Source organism: Alosa pseudoharengus, unplaced genomic scaffold (assembly GCF_046254945.1).
Source record: "Alosa pseudoharengus isolate Yale_2024_CS ecotype anadromous, Long Island Sound unplaced genomic scaffold, YU_APseudo_1.1 YU_APseudo_1.1_scf_21, whole genome shotgun sequence".
Taxonomy (NCBI): Eukaryota; Metazoa; Chordata; class Actinopteri; order Clupeiformes; family Clupeidae; genus Alosa; species Alosa pseudoharengus.
Genome location: NW_027468674.1, coordinates 9,079,041 through 9,095,923, shown reverse-complemented (window position 1 = coordinate 9,095,923; position 16,883 = coordinate 9,079,041). Strand labels below are relative to the sequence as shown.

The following is a 16,883-nucleotide window of genomic DNA, read 5'->3' as shown; positions in this document are numbered from 1 at the left end:
AGGGATGCCTTGGTGTAGTTGTACACACTGCAGAGACATGCCAATCGATCAGAAGAGAAAATGCTGTGGACAAAACCCTGCCACCTGTGTGAGCCTTCTGCCTCACTACACACAGCACTGCCTAGATGAAGGTTTTCTCCAGATTCACAGGCAGTACATCACAGACATCACAGCATTAGGCCATGTAAGAGAGCCAGGTGATGACAATAGAGTTCAGATATGCTACCTACAGACATTTCATTTTCTGGCAGCATGGGTCTCTAGGACAGGGTAATAGAAGAGTGATCCCAAGCTGTGTGTGTAGGATAAGGGATAAATTCCCTGACCCTCAGGGACATCTTTGGAATTTATTTCACCTTCCTATAATGTTGTAATGTTGTGTTATTGTAAATAGTTTTGTATTAGTGTTCTTGTACTGCCGGTTCCTTTTAAAACTGTATTTAATTTATTTTACACCGGTACATCGCTATATTTTGCTTTCATGAAAATAAAAACTTTTAGAATTGATAAGAGACTGTTCATGCTGTACCTCATACATTACATCCACAAACTTATAATTAAAAAAGGAGTTGTGGTAATTTACCATTTTGAAACACCAAATGACAGTAACATGGTCAACAATGTTATTTGCAATATATTTATTTACAGAAATTAACAAATTATGGTATTTACACATGAACCCTTCCTTTTTGTATGGTGCCTTTGAAGCAACGTGGGCCATCATTCTAAATGTGCAGTCTCCTGGAAAGCTGATCCTGTGGAAGACATGCAGTGTCGTTAGACATACACGCCATTTTATATAGTTCAACATATTGTTACTAATGTATAGTGCTATTTTGCCTAGACTGAGTTACAGGCAAGGTTACAATGAAGGCATGCACGTGCATCACATAACAAGACCATTGAATTTCGTCCACATCCTCCTCCACAATGCTCATGTCATGTAGGCTTTGTAAAAAATATATATAAATGCTTATATCATGAAAATATACAATAGAGAATGTCATCGGGTATAGACATTATGAGCATTGATGGGTTACCTCTGTTCAAGGTTCTCAATTTCAGGGGCTTCTGCAATTGCGCCAAGATGCTCATCTGAAATGAATAAGCAGAGCGTTTCACAACATATAACAGTACATAAAATGGTAAACACCAAGATATTAAAAATATACTTTCAGTTATTATCAAACAACAATCACATAGAATCAACAATTGTTTTCATGCAGTGAAAAACGTTCAGACAATTTAGTAGGCTACGTCTACAATTAATAAGACTACAGGACAGGCCTCAGGATGTGAACGTCACCCTTGGAATTGGCTACACTAGCATTATCAGATTAGGATATATTTAGGCTACAAAGCAAAAGCAATGAAAAATAACTACAATTTAGTGCCCTTTGCCTGTGATCCGTCATAGCAGATTTATGTTACAATCCTTTTTCATCGACGCGAGGAAAAGTATCCCAGACGTCATTCTAGCGTTATGGACAACCATGCTATACTAAGCCAAGCAACTATAAAAATTCGAATTTACACCATAGACTGTATGTTTACACGAATAGGCCGAATTACCTGTCGAGGAGAAAGCAGGCAATTTCGGCGTCCCTTTTAAAATCCTTGCTCCTCCTCACGAGCTCTTTCCATCTTAGAAAAGCCACTCCAATATTGACTTTGGTCTGTTGTTTTTCCGGTCGCGTTGGCGTTTTAATTCTCTTTTTCGCTTCCTTGGCGACTCCTTTTCATGTCCTCGAGAATAGGTGTAATCCTCCATTTTCAACAGACTTTCAAATCTGCCGGCAGTCGCGAGTAGACTGATCATGCAATGAGTGTTGCCTACAAGCGCGAAAGGCGGAGCTGAATTTCCAGGAATGTCCCTCGTTGGCGAATGTATTTCAAAGATGGAGGCGCAACATGGATTCAGCCATTTGCGCGACTCGCGCGTATGTATTTGGAATAGCAGATTCTACACTTACGAGAATACTTTGATTAGTAAGTGGAAATAATTACACATGAATGAGCACGTATTTTTGAAAGAACAAATGGGTTTTTGCTAAGAATTAACTCAAAAAAGTACACAATGTAGCTTTAAACCTTTGAACTAGCTAGCTAGCTGATAGCACAAGCTGAATGCTACCACCGGCTAGACACTGCAGTAAAATGGTTAATGTTAGCAAACCGTCCATGCCCCCGTGAATATTTCACTGTTTCAAGGACAAAATCAAGAGTGTCCAAAGGGGTGAAAACCACTTTAAATCGGGTCACATTATTGACTGTTGTGTGTCGAGGGTCAGCTTGTGGGTTTTGTAAGGGCCAGCATGAGGGACAAGACCTATCAAACCTACGAAGTTGTGTGGTGAGTTTTGCAGGGAGGTTGGTAATGCTAGTTAACATTAGCTAGGCTACTGTAGCCTTCATACTGTAACAATCTGCAAGGTTGTCTCAAAATGGTCTTTATTGGTTTCGCACCAAAACACACGAACGTCATAAAACAGGCAACACAAGGGAGGTCAATTAAACAAGCACGATACACAAACAGGGTAGTCACATACAATACACGGGGTAAACACATGAGGTACAACACAAAGAAAGACCATACCAGCTAACACATACACAACAAGGCAAACGCCACTACTCATACTACAACCAACATCAACATTATACACACACACACACGCACAGCATTATGGGAGTACAGTCATACAGCTAGGCTCAGATCATTACACAGCCCCCCCGAGACTTAGTCCATGTCCCCTTGACTCAAGTCTTACCCTACGTCAGTCCATGAGCCTGGCTGGGACGCGACGCTGGCGTTGTGGGCGCCCCGCTGTCGCGGCGGTGACTTCGGGTGAAGGCTGCACGGTGATCGGTGTTAGAGCCACAGCTCCATTGTCACCAAGTTCCACAGAGTCAGTGTCAAAGTCTCCACGACCCTCAGCTGAGGCCAGGGGTCGATACGGGGCCAGTCGATCACGGTGGAGAGCCACAACTCTCCGACGCTTAATCAGTCTCACACGATAGACCACATCAGACAGCTTCTCTAAGACATCGCACGGCCCGACCCACTGGCTAGTGAGTTTCGGGGAAATGCCTTTCTTTCTCTCCGGGCAGTACACCCACACTTTATCGCCGGTCTGGAACTCCTGGCCGCGACAGCGCGTGTCGTAAGCTCGCTTTTGACGTATTCCAGCTTCACTCATAGCCTGCCGGGCCAACTCGTGTACTCCCTTCAGTCTCTCGCGTAGCTGCTTGTAGTACTCCAGCCCTGGCTTACCTCCAATCTCCGCTTCCGGAGGCGAACCGAACACCAAGTCCACCGGCGTGCGTAGCTCTCGCCCGAACATCAGAGCTGCCGGTGTGCATTTCGTTGACTCTTGCACCGCTGTGCGATATGCCCAGAGCACCAGGGGCAAGTGTAAGTCCCAGTCCTTTTGTCGGCGGTCGGCCAATATGGCCAGCTGCACTGCTAGCGTCCGGTTAAACCGTTCGACCAGCCCGTCGCTTTGTGGATGCAGAGGTGTCGTTCTCGTTTTCCGGATGCCCATGCGCTGGCAAACCTCAGCAAACACCTCCGCCTCGAAATTCCGCCCTTGGTCGCTGTGGAGCTCTTCCGGTGCCCCGAAACGGCAGAACATCTCAGTGACCAGTTTGTCCGCTGTCGTGTGGGCGCTCTGATCTGGCACTGCATACGCCTCCGGCCACTTAGTGAAATAGTCCATAGCTACGAGCACGTAGCGATTTCCCCGCTCTGTGACTGGCAGTGGGCCCATGATATCGACGGCTACCCGCTCCATGGGAGCCCCGACTGCATATTGCTGCAGCGGAGCGTGCGAGCGTCGCGTGGGGCCCTTCTTCGCTGTGCAGGCGTCACAGCAGTGAACATGCAGTTCAACGTCCAGCCTGCATCCCGGCCAATAGAAGTGGCTTCTCAGCCGACGAAGAGTTTTTGCGATGCCGAAATGAGCCGCCCCCACAGCCCCATGTACCTGTTCCAGTACACGGGCTCGTAATCCAGCAGGAACCAGCAACTGGAAAATGTCAGATTGTCGATCGGGGGCTCGCCAGTGTCTATACAACAGTCCTTGACGTGCTACTATTCCCGGCCACTGTGAATAAATTGCTTTGGTCTCTGGATCGAGTGCTGATACGTCAGTCCATGGCGGTCGCTGACCGGCTTCGATCCATGACCACACTCGGCCAAGCGTGGCGTCCTCCGATTGCGCCTTCCGGATCTCCTCCCTCGACATCACGTCCACCGGCGACTGCGCGTCCATGGCCTCAGCTGCCGCTCTGCAGTGCTGTGTTGTGGCGTTGGGCTGCGGTGCGTTGTCTCTCTCGCTGGCGTGAAGCTGGCGAGCGGTGGCTCTCTTGATGGCGCGGCGCTGGCGAGCGTTGAGTCTCTCGCTGGCGTGCTGTTGGCGAGCGTTGACCCTCTCGTTGGCGCGACGCTGGTGAGCGTTGAAAACAGCGACTCTCTCTCTCTCTGCCAGCGGTGATGCAGCCTGTAGCCGACGAGCGGGCTCCGGTTGAGCCGCGGCCAGGCTCCTCTCCTCCCTCCGGTGGCAGTGTTGGCACTGGTCTGCTGCACACGGACGCCTGGACAGGGCGTCCGCGTTGCCGTGAAGGCGACCCGCCCGGTGTCGAATCTCCATGTCGTAGTCCTGGAGCGCCTCCAGCCAGCGAGCCAGCTGGCCCTCCGGTTCTTTGAAGTTCAGCAGCCAGGTGAGTGACGCGTGGTCTGTTCTCAGCAGGAACCGTTTGCCGTAGAGGTAGGTTCAGAAATGGCGCACTGCCACCACCACAGCCAACAGTTCTCTGCGTGTCACGCAGTAATTCTTCTCCGCTCGGTCCAGTGAGCGGCTGAAGTATGCGACCACTTGCTCGCCCTGCTCGCCTGCTTGTGAGAGGACGGCGCCGACGCCCACGTCGCTGGCGTCGGTGTCCAGGATAAACGGCAGTCGAGGGTCAGGGAAGGCGAGCACTGGGGCCTCGCATAGCGCCCTCCGCAGCCGCCGGAATGCCGCGTCGCACTCTCGTGTCCACTCGAAGAGCTGGCCTTTGTGCGTCAATCGATGCAGTGGGCTGGCGACTGTAGCAAAGTCCCGAATGAAACGCCGGTAATATGACGCCAGGCCCAGGAAGCTCCGCAGCTCAGCACCGTCGCGTGGAACAGGCCAACGCCTCACCGTCCCCACCTTAGCTGGGTCGGTGGCCACTCCGGCGGCCCCCACGACATGGCCCAGGAACCCGGTTTGCCTCCGGAACAGGTGGCACTTTTTCGGGTGCAGTTTGAGCCCAGCACCTCGTATTGCGTCGAACACCTTTTCCAGATGTCCTATGGCACCGGTGAAGTCCGTTGCATGACACAGGATGTCGTCCAGGTAAACCACGCAGCATGTTCGTGGAATGCCCGCCAGGACACGCTCCATCAGTCGCTCGAAGTTCGCTGGCCCGTTGCATAGGCCGAACGGAAGTACCCGGAACTGCCACAGCCCTTGCCCGATGGTGAACGCCGTCTTCGGGCGAGCTTCCGGGGCTAGCTCAATCTGCCAGTAGCCACTGCGTAAGTCCAGCGAGCTAAACCAGCAGGAGCCGGCAATGCTGTCCAGCGCATCGTCAATGCGGGGGAGCGGGTAGGAGTCTTTCCGGGTTACCTGGTTGAGGCGCCTGTAGTCAACACAGAACCGCCACGAGCCGTCCTTCTTCCGGACGAGTACAGCCGGCGCAGCCCAGGGACTACTGCTTGGCTCTATCACTCCTGCCGCGGCCATTTCCTTGATCTTTTCTTCAGCTGCTTGTCGTTTGGCGAACGGTAAGCGATGAGGCTGAAGTCAGATGGGCCGAGCATTTCCGGTGTCGATATCGTGTTGGACCAGGCTCGTTCGGGTGCAGTCCTCGTCTCTTGCAGCGAAGATATCGGTGTACGCTGCTAGTAGTCTCCGCACCTGGCTACCCTGTGCTTCACTCAGCCCCTCACAGCTACGAGTGCAGAGTTCATTTACGGCTTGCCTTGTCTCTAAAGAGGGCCGCGTTCTCTGAGCGGAGAGTGGTGTTTGCTCAACCCGCTCTCTTGGCTTCTCCCTGGTGGACGTAAGCTGAGGAGTGGCGGCCTCAGCGAGCGGACCTGGATGAGACCTGTTGTTTTCGCGGGCTTGTGTGGGGAGGGGCGGAGACTTAGCAAGCGGACCTGGATGAGACCTGTTGTTTTCGCGGGCTTGAGTTTCGCGGGCTTGTGTGGGGAGGGGCGGAGTCCGGGATGACGAGTACTCTTTGCGAGTTCGCTTCCTGCGGACTTGTGTGGAGCGAGTTGGAGAGTTCTTCGTCGCGCCAGCTCTCCGCACTTCATGCTCTGTTTTCCCTGCCGTGTGCAACACTACGCTGCTCGTCCCCAAGTGTAGTGTGAACCGGGAAATGTCCACCACAGCCCCCCATTTCTCTAGCACGTCCAGGCCGAGAATGCAATCATCCTGAATGCTAGCCAACCAAAGCCGGCGGCTTGCCGTCTCACCGTTGATGCACACGCACACCAACTTTTGTCCATACAGTTCCGTCGTGATGCGCGTTTTTGTCTTTTCCCAGCCTCTGGGTCTGGCTACCACCGTGCCGGGTAAGAGACCAGGGCGCACAAGCGAGATGGTGGAGCCAGTATCGATCAAGGCGCGACACCGAGTCCCATCTAGCGTGCAGTCCACATACAGTCCTCTGGTTTGGCCGAGCCGGCCCAGCCGTATGCAATCCATAGCCCCTCCCGCCGTGCCACCTTCTTCTAGTAACTGCTGGGGTGCGAGCTTGAGGGGTGCCGGGGCTGGGCAGTACCACGCGATGTGCCCCGGCTCGCCACACCGGTGGCATCCATCTCCGCTGGCCGGCCTCTTCCACTCGCGTGGGCGCCGTTGTGGTGGCTGTGCCGTGGTCTGCCGCGTCACCTCCAGTTCCTCCCCGTCTTCCTCCATCGATATCTGGCGTGCGCAATGCCGCGACTCTGTTGTGCGGAAGATGTTTTCCACCCGTTCGGCTTCCGCAAGCGCCACGGACAGCGAGCTGGGGGCACTCAGGCGAAGGTGTTCTTTTAGCCGCTCTGGGTGGATGCCTCGCACGAACGCTTCCAGTGCCATCTCTTCATGTAGACCCTGGCTGTACGTTGGGTAGCCCCGCCGGGCATACAGCTGCAGGTCAGCCGCGAACTTGCCCAGTCTCTCGTCTTTGTGTCGCCGTCTGGAAGCGAGTTGTTCTTTGGCATCGCTGATGAAGATTCTCTGGCCGAATCGTCGTTGCAGAGCTGCTTCGATTGCAGTCCAGCTTACTTGCTCCGCCGGTGGCAGGTCTTCTAATACTTGTAGCGCTTCCCCCTCCAGGGCCAACGCCACCTGTACGCCCGTTCTCTCCGCCGACCAGCCATTCAGCTCGGCTGCCAGTCGGACCTGTACCAGGTATGTCGCCAGCGGCCTTTCGCCATTGTAGTGGGGCAACTTTACGCTGGGGCGCCCTTCTACCGCCGCCGTCGCACCGAGGACCGGCCGGTTTCCATCGCTCCCGTGTGGAGCGGGTTCAAGTGGCGGGATGCTGTCATCAGCCCGGTTCGTTTCCTCCTGTGGCCGGAGGCGGGTCTCTTCATCACGGTCACGCTGCAGGCTGGCTCCGTCTGCTTGGCTCAGCAGATGGCCATGGGCGAGCGTGCTGTCGAAGAGCCGTCTTGGCAGGAAACTCATCATCGCCAGGTAATCAGTTGCAGCTTTCTCCTCCCGTCCAGTAGGGGTCGTCATCCCACTTCTGACACCAATGTAACAATCTGCAAGGTTGTCTCAAAATGGTCTTTATTGGTTTCGCACCAAAACACACGAACGTCATAAAACAGGCAACACAAGGGAGGTCAATTAAACAAGCACGATACACAAACAGGGTAGTCACATACAATACACGGGGTAAACACATGAGGTACAACACAAAGAAAGACCATACCAGCTAACACATACACAACAAGGCAAACGCCACTACTCATACTACAACCAACATCAACATTATACACACGCACAGCATTATGGGAGTACAGTCATACAGCTAGGCTCAGATCATTACAATACTGTACGAGCCATATCATCAATCGTTAACCTAGAAATACTTCTCTGTACATTTAATGAACATTTTGTGTAATAATTCACAGCAAGTTAATAAACTGAATATGGTGGTCTAAGAGCAGACCATGCACCGGTCCATGCATCAGGATGGCAGTCAGATACGAAGCACTGTACAATGTTGCTAACGTTAACGTTAACCGCTTTCATACACACACACGATATAAAATACACGATGGTAAATATAACATTCAATACCAAAACACTATTATTTACACGATTACTCCTGAAATAACTGCTATTAACTATATAAAAATCATTGTTTGGAGGAAAGGGTTCGCGTGCTGTCGCCGGTTGGAAATTTCGCACTGGTTCGTGCTGCTTATATATTTTTCAGTGAGGAAATGAAAATATGTACACAGTCTTGTACCTTTTTTTGGACTTTCTCTTCGTTTTTTTCACTCGAAATGATATGTTGTATGCTTATGAGTTACGCCGTAGCTGATTAGCCTAAGACATGCTCTAAAACTCTTTATACAGATTTTTCCAAAACGTCAATGGGAGAAATGAATGGGAAATTTACTTCCGGAAACTAAGCTCTCTCGGAGGAGGGGCGGGACTGTGATGCTCTATGTGAAATGAAAGAAGTGAATTTTCTTAGTTGTGAAAAGTGTTCTATTGATAGATTCTTGTTTAAAGTTCATTCACCTAATACGGTAAAAAAAAAGCACAAAAGTATATATTTTTTTTATTTAGTAAAATTTATATTAGCCTAAAATAAATATTATCTTGATATGATGTTTACCTTACTTAGATTTTATAAGACCAATCATTTGAGTGGATCTAAATCAAGTGACGGCAAACATTTTGTATGTTACTTCAAAAACTGAAATGGAGCTTGTTTAAACTAGATGTACCGCAGAGCGGTACAAAATATGACCGCCGCCCAGTCCAGCACATTTTTTCCACAAAAAGAAATCACGCTGAAAGGCCTATATGATTCTAACTGTCTCACAAAATTGCATTATCCACACTCAATTCTCACTGGTATCTGCTAGACAACAAGTACCAAAACATGATTAGTTCATAGATTTTACATGTAAAATTCATTTTATACAACCCCACCTCAATCTTGCCTGTTCATAATTCGGAGAAATTCTTGATTGTTTGTGTAACAGTATGTTTATGTTATGTGTGTGTGTGTGTGTGTGTGTGTGTGTGTGTGTGTGTGCTTGTGTGTGTGCCTGCGTATGTGCCTGTGCATGCAAGCGTACATATGTCTACTGTGTGAGTATGTGTCATACGTATGATTACTGTGAATGTATGTGTGTGTGTATCTGTTTGTGCACATGTGTGCACATGAAATGGGTTAACATGACCCCTGGAGGCAAACATACGGAAAAAAATGGTCTTCCTAGGCCCTACAGTTCTCAAGATATTCACAGAGAACTGTGTCTGCCCTACCCTCCTTTCGGGGGGTCCAGTCCAGCGGGGGGGCTACAGAAAAATGACGGTTCCATGCTATCCATGTGGGGGTACATGCCCACCAAGTTTTGTGTACCCCGGTCTTTCAGTGTCCCGGGAATCCTTGTTGGTGTACGTCACTAAATGTACAAATAAATTATTTTATTGTAAGGCCCCCCATGAAGTACACAAAACTTGGCATGCATTCGGAGGGTGTCATAATGATCTTACACTTTTAATTTCGTGCAGTTTTGACCTTGTCAGCCAGAGATACTGTGATGAAAACACCTAATTTTTTGCTTTTTAATTTTTTACTAAGTGGCGCTATACATGAAATAAGTGATAATGGGATGGGTTGACATGCCCCCTTAAGACCAACATACATAAAAAAGGTGGACCTCCTAGGCCCTACGGTTCTCGAGATATTCACAGAAAACTGTCTCCGGCCACCTACAGGCCAGTTGGTGTATAGTAACATAAATTAATTTATTGTGTGGCCCCCCATGAACGGAATTCCACAAAATTTGGCGTGCATACAGAGGGTGTCATAATGATCCTACACTTCCAATTTCGTGCAGTTTTGACTATGTTAGGTCACAGATACCTTCAATTACAACACCTCATTTTTACTTTTTTGTGTTTAACTAGGTGGCGCTATACATGAAATGAGTGGTTATGGAATGGGTTGACATGGCCCCTTGAGATCAACATACAAAAAAAAAAAATGGTCCTCCTAAACCCTACGGTTTTCGAGATATTCACAGAAAACTGTGTCTGCCCTACCCTCCTTTCGGGGGGTCCAGTCCAGCGGGGGGGCTACAGATCAAAACGAAAAACGATGGTTCCATGCTATCCATGTGGGGTTACATGCCCACCAAGTTTCGTGTACCCCGGTCTTTCAGTGTCCCGGGAATCCTTGTTGGTGTACGTCACTAAATGTACACATAAATTATTTTATTGTAAGGCCCCCCATGAACGAAAGTACACAAAACTTGGCATGCATTCGGAGGGTGTCATAATGATCCTACACTTTTAATTTCGTGCAGTTTTGACCTTGTCAGCCAGAGATATTGTGATGAAAACACCTAATTTTTTGCTTTTTAATTTTTTACTAAGTGGCGCTATACATGAAATAAGTGGTAATGGGATGGGTTGACATGCCCCCTTAAGACCAACATACATAAAAAAGGTGGACCTCCTAGGCCCTACGGTTCTCGAGATATTCACAGAAAACTGTCTCCGGCCACCTACAGGCCAGTTGGTGTATAGTAACATAAATTAATTTATTGTGTGGCCCCCCATGAACGGAATTCCACAAAATTTGGCGTGCATACAGAGGGTGTCATAATGATCCTACACTTCCAATTTCGTGCAGTTTTGACTATGTTAGGTCACAGATACCTTCAATTACAACACCTCATTTTTACTTTTTTGTGTTTAACTAGGTGGCGCTATACATGAAATGAGTGGTTATGGAATGGGTTGACATGGCCCCTTGAGATCAACATACAAAAAAAAAATGGTCCTCCTAAACCCTACGGTTTTCGAGATATTCACAGAAAACTGTGTCTGCCCTACCCTCCTTTCGGGGGGTCCAGTCCAGCGGGGGGGCTACAGATCAAAACGAAAAACGATGGTTCCATGCTATCCATGTGGGGTTACATGCCCACCAAGTTTCGTGTACCCCGGTCTTTCAGTGTCCCGGGACTCATTGACGGAAATTTGGGCATGCAAAAAAAAAAAAAAAAATTCTGACTAAACCTATATGACCGCCGCTTCGCTGCGCGGCGGTCATAACAAACATTTCAAAACCGCACTCAGAACAACCAAAAAACAACCAAAGACAACCAAACGGGAATGTTTTAGTTGGTTGGTTCCCTTAACGTTTAGGGAACGTTAGAACCCTTAGGGAACGTTAGTTTGGTTCGTACTAACCTTTAGGGAACCATACACTAACGTTCCCGAACGTTCCCTTAATGTTTTGTGTTAGTGGGGGGGCACCAAGAGACAGAGGAAGGACCAATATTCAATAAATATTAGCTTTACTGCAAACTGATTTGCATTCTTGTAGAGAACGTTTACAATGTCTAAATGCACCAACAGCATGTTACATAAAGATGATACTTTTCGGGTCCTCTCCATTAAGATCTAACTTGAACGTATGCTAACCTACTCCATTTAATTGAGAAGGCGTCTCAGCGGCACGAAAGGGAGAGAAAACGAGTGGCAGGTTCCAGCTGGCTTGTCATTGTTGATGATGATTGATATCTCCTTTTAAATATAGGACATGTATAAAGGGAAATCATGAAGGAAACAAAGATGAGATTAGAGGAAATTGCGGATTTATTCGGTTCTCACTACTGTTATAAATTGTGAGAGCCAGTGCACTTTGACTTAGGCTGCAGTCATGTGATTTGGAAAATGGAGACAAATATGAAGAGTTGTCTTTGCCTTTGTGTAATGGAACTGGTGAGTCTTGAAGTCGTCAATAATTCGTTTACATGAAGCACTATATTATGCCGATTGAAACGTATTCCACGTAGCTAGGTGGCTACTGGCTACCAGGCTCATAATTCACTTTTAATTGCAAACAGAAAATGTCTAGCAAGCATCATGTCATTACATGCTTTTATATCCAAAGGAATGAAAGCTGTTTGTGCCAACTTAATATCATGCTTATCATTGTTAATATTGTGCTATACATGTGGCACAAGCAATGTTAGAGTTTGTGGACTAGCCATAGCTATATTTGAATGGAGCTGGTAAAAAAAGATTATTAGGAGAACGTGTGGACAGTGGCACACAATGGGCTTAAAGTGACAGTGCACCATTTACAAGTGAGTTAAACAGCATCACATGTGTAGTAATTAAGAAATGAATACTTTAAAACAAAATTACTGTGTCATTATTATGACCGCCGCGCAGCGAAGCGGCGGTCATATAGGTTTAGTCAGATTTTTTTTATTTTTTTTTTTCGCATGTCCAAATTTCTGTCAATGATTCCAGGGACACTGAAAGACCGGGGTAGACGAAACTTGGTGGGCATGTAACCCCATTTGGATAGCATGGAACCATCGTTTTTCGTTTTGATCTGTAGCCCCCCCGCTGGACTGCACCCCCCGAAAGGAGGGTAGGGCAGACACAGTTTTCTGTGAATATCTCGAGAACCGTAAGGTTTAGGAGGACCATTTTTTTTTGTATGTTGATCTCAAGGGGCCATGTCAACCCATTCCATAACCACTCATTTCATGTATAGCGCCACCTAGTTAAACACAAAAAAGTAAAAATGAGGTGTTGTAATCGCAGGTATCTGTGACCTAACATAGTCAAAACTGCACGAAATTGGAAGTGTAGGATCATTATGACATCCTCTGAATGCACGCCAAGTTTCGTGGAATTCCGTTCATGGGGGGCCACACAATAAATTAATTTATGTTACTATACACCAACTGGCCTGTAGGTGGCCGGAGACAGTTTTCTGTGAATATCTCGAGAACCGTAGGGCCTAGGAGGTCCACCTTTTTTTTGTATGTTGATCTCAAGGGGCCATGTCAACCCATCCCATTACCACTTATTTCATGTATAGCGCCACCTAGTTAAAAATTAAAATAAAAAAATTAGGTGTTTTCATCACAATATCTCTGGCTGACATGGTCAAAACTGCACGAAATTGAAAGTGTAGGATCATTATGACACCCTCCGAATGCATGCCAAGTTTTGTGTACTTTCGTTCATGGGGGGCCTTACAATAAAACAATTTATGTGTACATTTAGTGACGTACACCAACAAGGATTCCCGGGACACTGAAAGACCGGGGTACACAAAACTTGGTGGGCATGTACCCCCACATGGATAGCATGGAACCGTCATTTTTCGTTTTGATCTGTAGCCCCCCCGCTGGACTGGACCCCCCGAAAGGAGGGTAGGCCAGACACAGTTCTCTGTGAATATCTTGAGAACTGTAGGGCCTAGGATGACCATTTTTTCCGTATATTTGCCTCCAGGGGTCATGTTAGCCCAGTTCATGTGCACACATGTGCACAAACAGATACACACACACACATTCACAGTAATCATGACACATACTCACACAGTAGACATATGTACGCTTCCATGCACAGGCACATACGCAGGCACGCACACACACACACACACACACACACACACACACACACACACTCACACACACACACACACCCACACACATAACATAAACATAACACAAACAATCAAGAATTTCTCATAATTATGAACAGGCAAGATGGAGGTGGGGTTGTATAAAATGAATTTTACATGTGAAATCTATGAACTAATCATGTTTTGGTACTTGTTGTCTAGCAGATACCAGTGAGAATTGAGTGTGGATAATGCAATTTAGTGAGACAGTTAGAATCATATAGGCCTTTCAGCGTGATTTCTTTTTGTGGAAAAAATGTGCTGGACTGGGCGGCGGTCATATTTTGTACCGCTCTGCGGTACATCTAGTTATCATTTAAATAATATAGAAGTGTTTTAATTTTACCTTTGTGGTTACTCAGTAATTTTGTGATTTATGCTGTATTTAATATGCCATATAAGAAGCTTAGTCTTTAGGGAGAAAATGTACTTTTTAATCGCAATTAATCTAGATTAATTCATTTTAAAATATGAGATTAATTAGTTATTTTTTTAATCGTTTGACAGCCCTAATAAAAACGTAAAATATGTAACCGCAGAAATTTACTAATGTAGCCTATGTGACGATTCTTCTCGTCACCATTTATTGTAATCATTAACCATGACCTTGGCTTCCCTTATGAGTCGCCTGGCAGACAGCCTAATAAAATGTTTGCAGGCAAACCTGTGGCCTAGCACAGTGAAATGCAATCAGTCAAATTGTTACTCATCCTTACAGTGGACGCCGCAATTTGGAAAAACAATATATATTTGCTGTTGTGCTGAGTGTCTTGTAGCTATCCGTTTCGTACAGATTACTCAGGTATGCTCATACGTATATTTCACAGGTATGCTCATGCATATATAGTAAAAGATTTCAAGACAGAACCATTGAACATTATTTTAATCTGTATTTATAAAAAAAAAATACTGTAGATTAGATTGATGTGTTAAAATTATGACCGATAGTCTAATAATGGCATTATTAAGTGAAGTGTACCTGATGACTTGTTCAGGAATTGAAAAAGATTGGGACTTGGACTCGACTTGGCTATGAGGTGACTTGGACTTGGACTCGACTTGCCCTTCTCTGTCTTTACTTGGGACTTGACTTGGACTTGACTGCTAAGACTTGGAACTTACTTGTGACTTGCCAAACAGTGACTTGGTCCCACCTCTGAGCATAACCCTACACGTTGACCGCATTTCGTTCTATATTTCTACACCACCACAAATACAAAATTTGGATGACACAAAACAAGTTGCTGCATCTCGTTGCTGGGCAATCATTCTGAAATGTATTTGTTGGCGGAGGAATGATTATCTATCTATAAATAAATCGTTACATTTCTTGTTGCTGTGCCTTTATTTTATGAAATCTTGTAGAAACCGTTTTAGAAAAGCAATAAGCCACTCAGCAGAGAGAGGCATTGCCCTTATTAAACGCTGTCAATAATCTGTGTGAAATGAAGACCAAAAGCAATTTTTGCTCAGTGTTGTGCAACTTTGGACACAGAGATATATAGTAAGTATAGAAGAGAACAAAGTCATCATACAGCGAATTGTTTTTGAACTGTTCTAATGTTCTTACTCATTTAGTATAAGTACAGGGAGAGATTATTAATGACCATATTTATATTTTATATTGTTCAAGTTTCTGTTTCCTGCTAAAGTTATGCATTCTTAGTTTGAGCAATTGTGAAAAAGTGTGCCACCCTTTACTGGCGTCCTATTGGCTCAATTTTTGGTACAGATGTTCAAAATGTCAATAGGAACAAGACAAAATGCGATCTGGCAAAATTTGGAAAACTTTGACTAAATACCATCATATTGTGAAACACCCTAAGGACCATTTCTGGCCTCAGTGTGGTCGTTGTAACCTGAGCTTTCTCTCCATCTCAACCATCAGTTGTCAGTAGTAGGCCGTTGCTAGGAAACCTGACAAGGCCCTTTGTTGTGGTCTGGGCTTCTCTCCCGCTTTAACATTGCATTACATTTACATTTAGTCATTTAGCTGACACTTTTGTCCAAAGGGACAAGGGACACAATCAAGGTCCAGTGTGAAAAGGACATGTTAGTGCAGTGATAAGTAGGCCTACTACTTATGATTTATTCGATTCGAATCGAGTGACAGTTCTAGAGCGGGGATAGTCAAATGTTGCGGTCGTCTGGGAGCAGGCAATGGCCGCGCTGCTGTAGGCCTACACCGTCTTCAGCATCTGGTTATGGTGCCACCGATAGTGGCCTTGTCTCAGGGCTTTCAGACAACAGCTTAGAATGTGCTTCAGGGTCTCCACCCCAGAACACAAGAAGCAAGCAGGAGTCTCAGCTTATTCATTTTTACAAATGATGTATACATAACATTACAGAAAAGTTGCAATACAAACAATATTGACAAAAAATAATACAAAAGATATTATATTATTGTACATAATCATCACCTGTAAGATATTCCTCCATAGACATGGGCATAAACTGGCTGATAAAACACAACAAGCTACCCCAAATGCAACATTATCACATATTTTCTAATTCTAGGGTGATTTGTCAAAAATCACCATGAAACTTATTCCCCTTGACTGGTACCGATTGACCAAAATTAGGTGGTCTGGCTCAAGGACTATCGCCTTGATATTAAAGGGCCTAAAGCAGAGGATACTGTTACAAATCTTGGTGTCATAATTGACAGTGATCTAAATTTAAACAGCCACATGAAAGCAATAACTAAATCAACTTTTTACCACCTCAAGGGCAAATGTCAAAACATGATCTAGAAAAACTTATTCATGCATTCATTTCCAGTAGGATTGACTACTGCAATGGACTGTTCACAGGCCTTCCTAAAAAGACTATCAAACAGCTTCAGATAATACAAAAGGCAGCGGCTAGGGTTCTCACAAAAACTAAAAGAATTGACCACATTACTCCAATTCTTAAGTCCCTGCATTGGCTTTCAGTAAGTCACATAATTGACTTTAAAGTGCTTATGCTTGTTTATAAATCAGTAAATGGAGCAGGACCTAAATACCTATCAGACATGCTTCAGCGGTACACACCTTCTCATCCTCTCAGATTCCAGGAGAAATACCTGTTAGTAAAACCTACTGTTAGATCTGAACATGGTGAAGCAGTGTTTAGTTGCTGTTCAGCTCTGGAACCAACTTTCAGATGAGATCAAAGTTACCCCAGCTGTA

General features: G+C 46.1%; 1 long non-coding RNA gene across 1 annotated transcript; it reads right to left on the bottom strand.

Moving 5' to 3' along the window:
- Positions 1-686: 686 nt before the first annotated feature.
- On the bottom strand, positions 687-1,833 carry LOC143138399 (uncharacterized). The gene is made up of 3 exons (XR_012990195.1): positions 1,573-1,833; positions 1,041-1,095; positions 687-755 (listed from the first exon to the last, which is right to left on the bottom strand). It is a non-coding gene; the product is annotated as an uncharacterized LOC143138399 (long non-coding RNA).
- Positions 1,834-16,883: the final 15,050 nt, after the last annotated feature.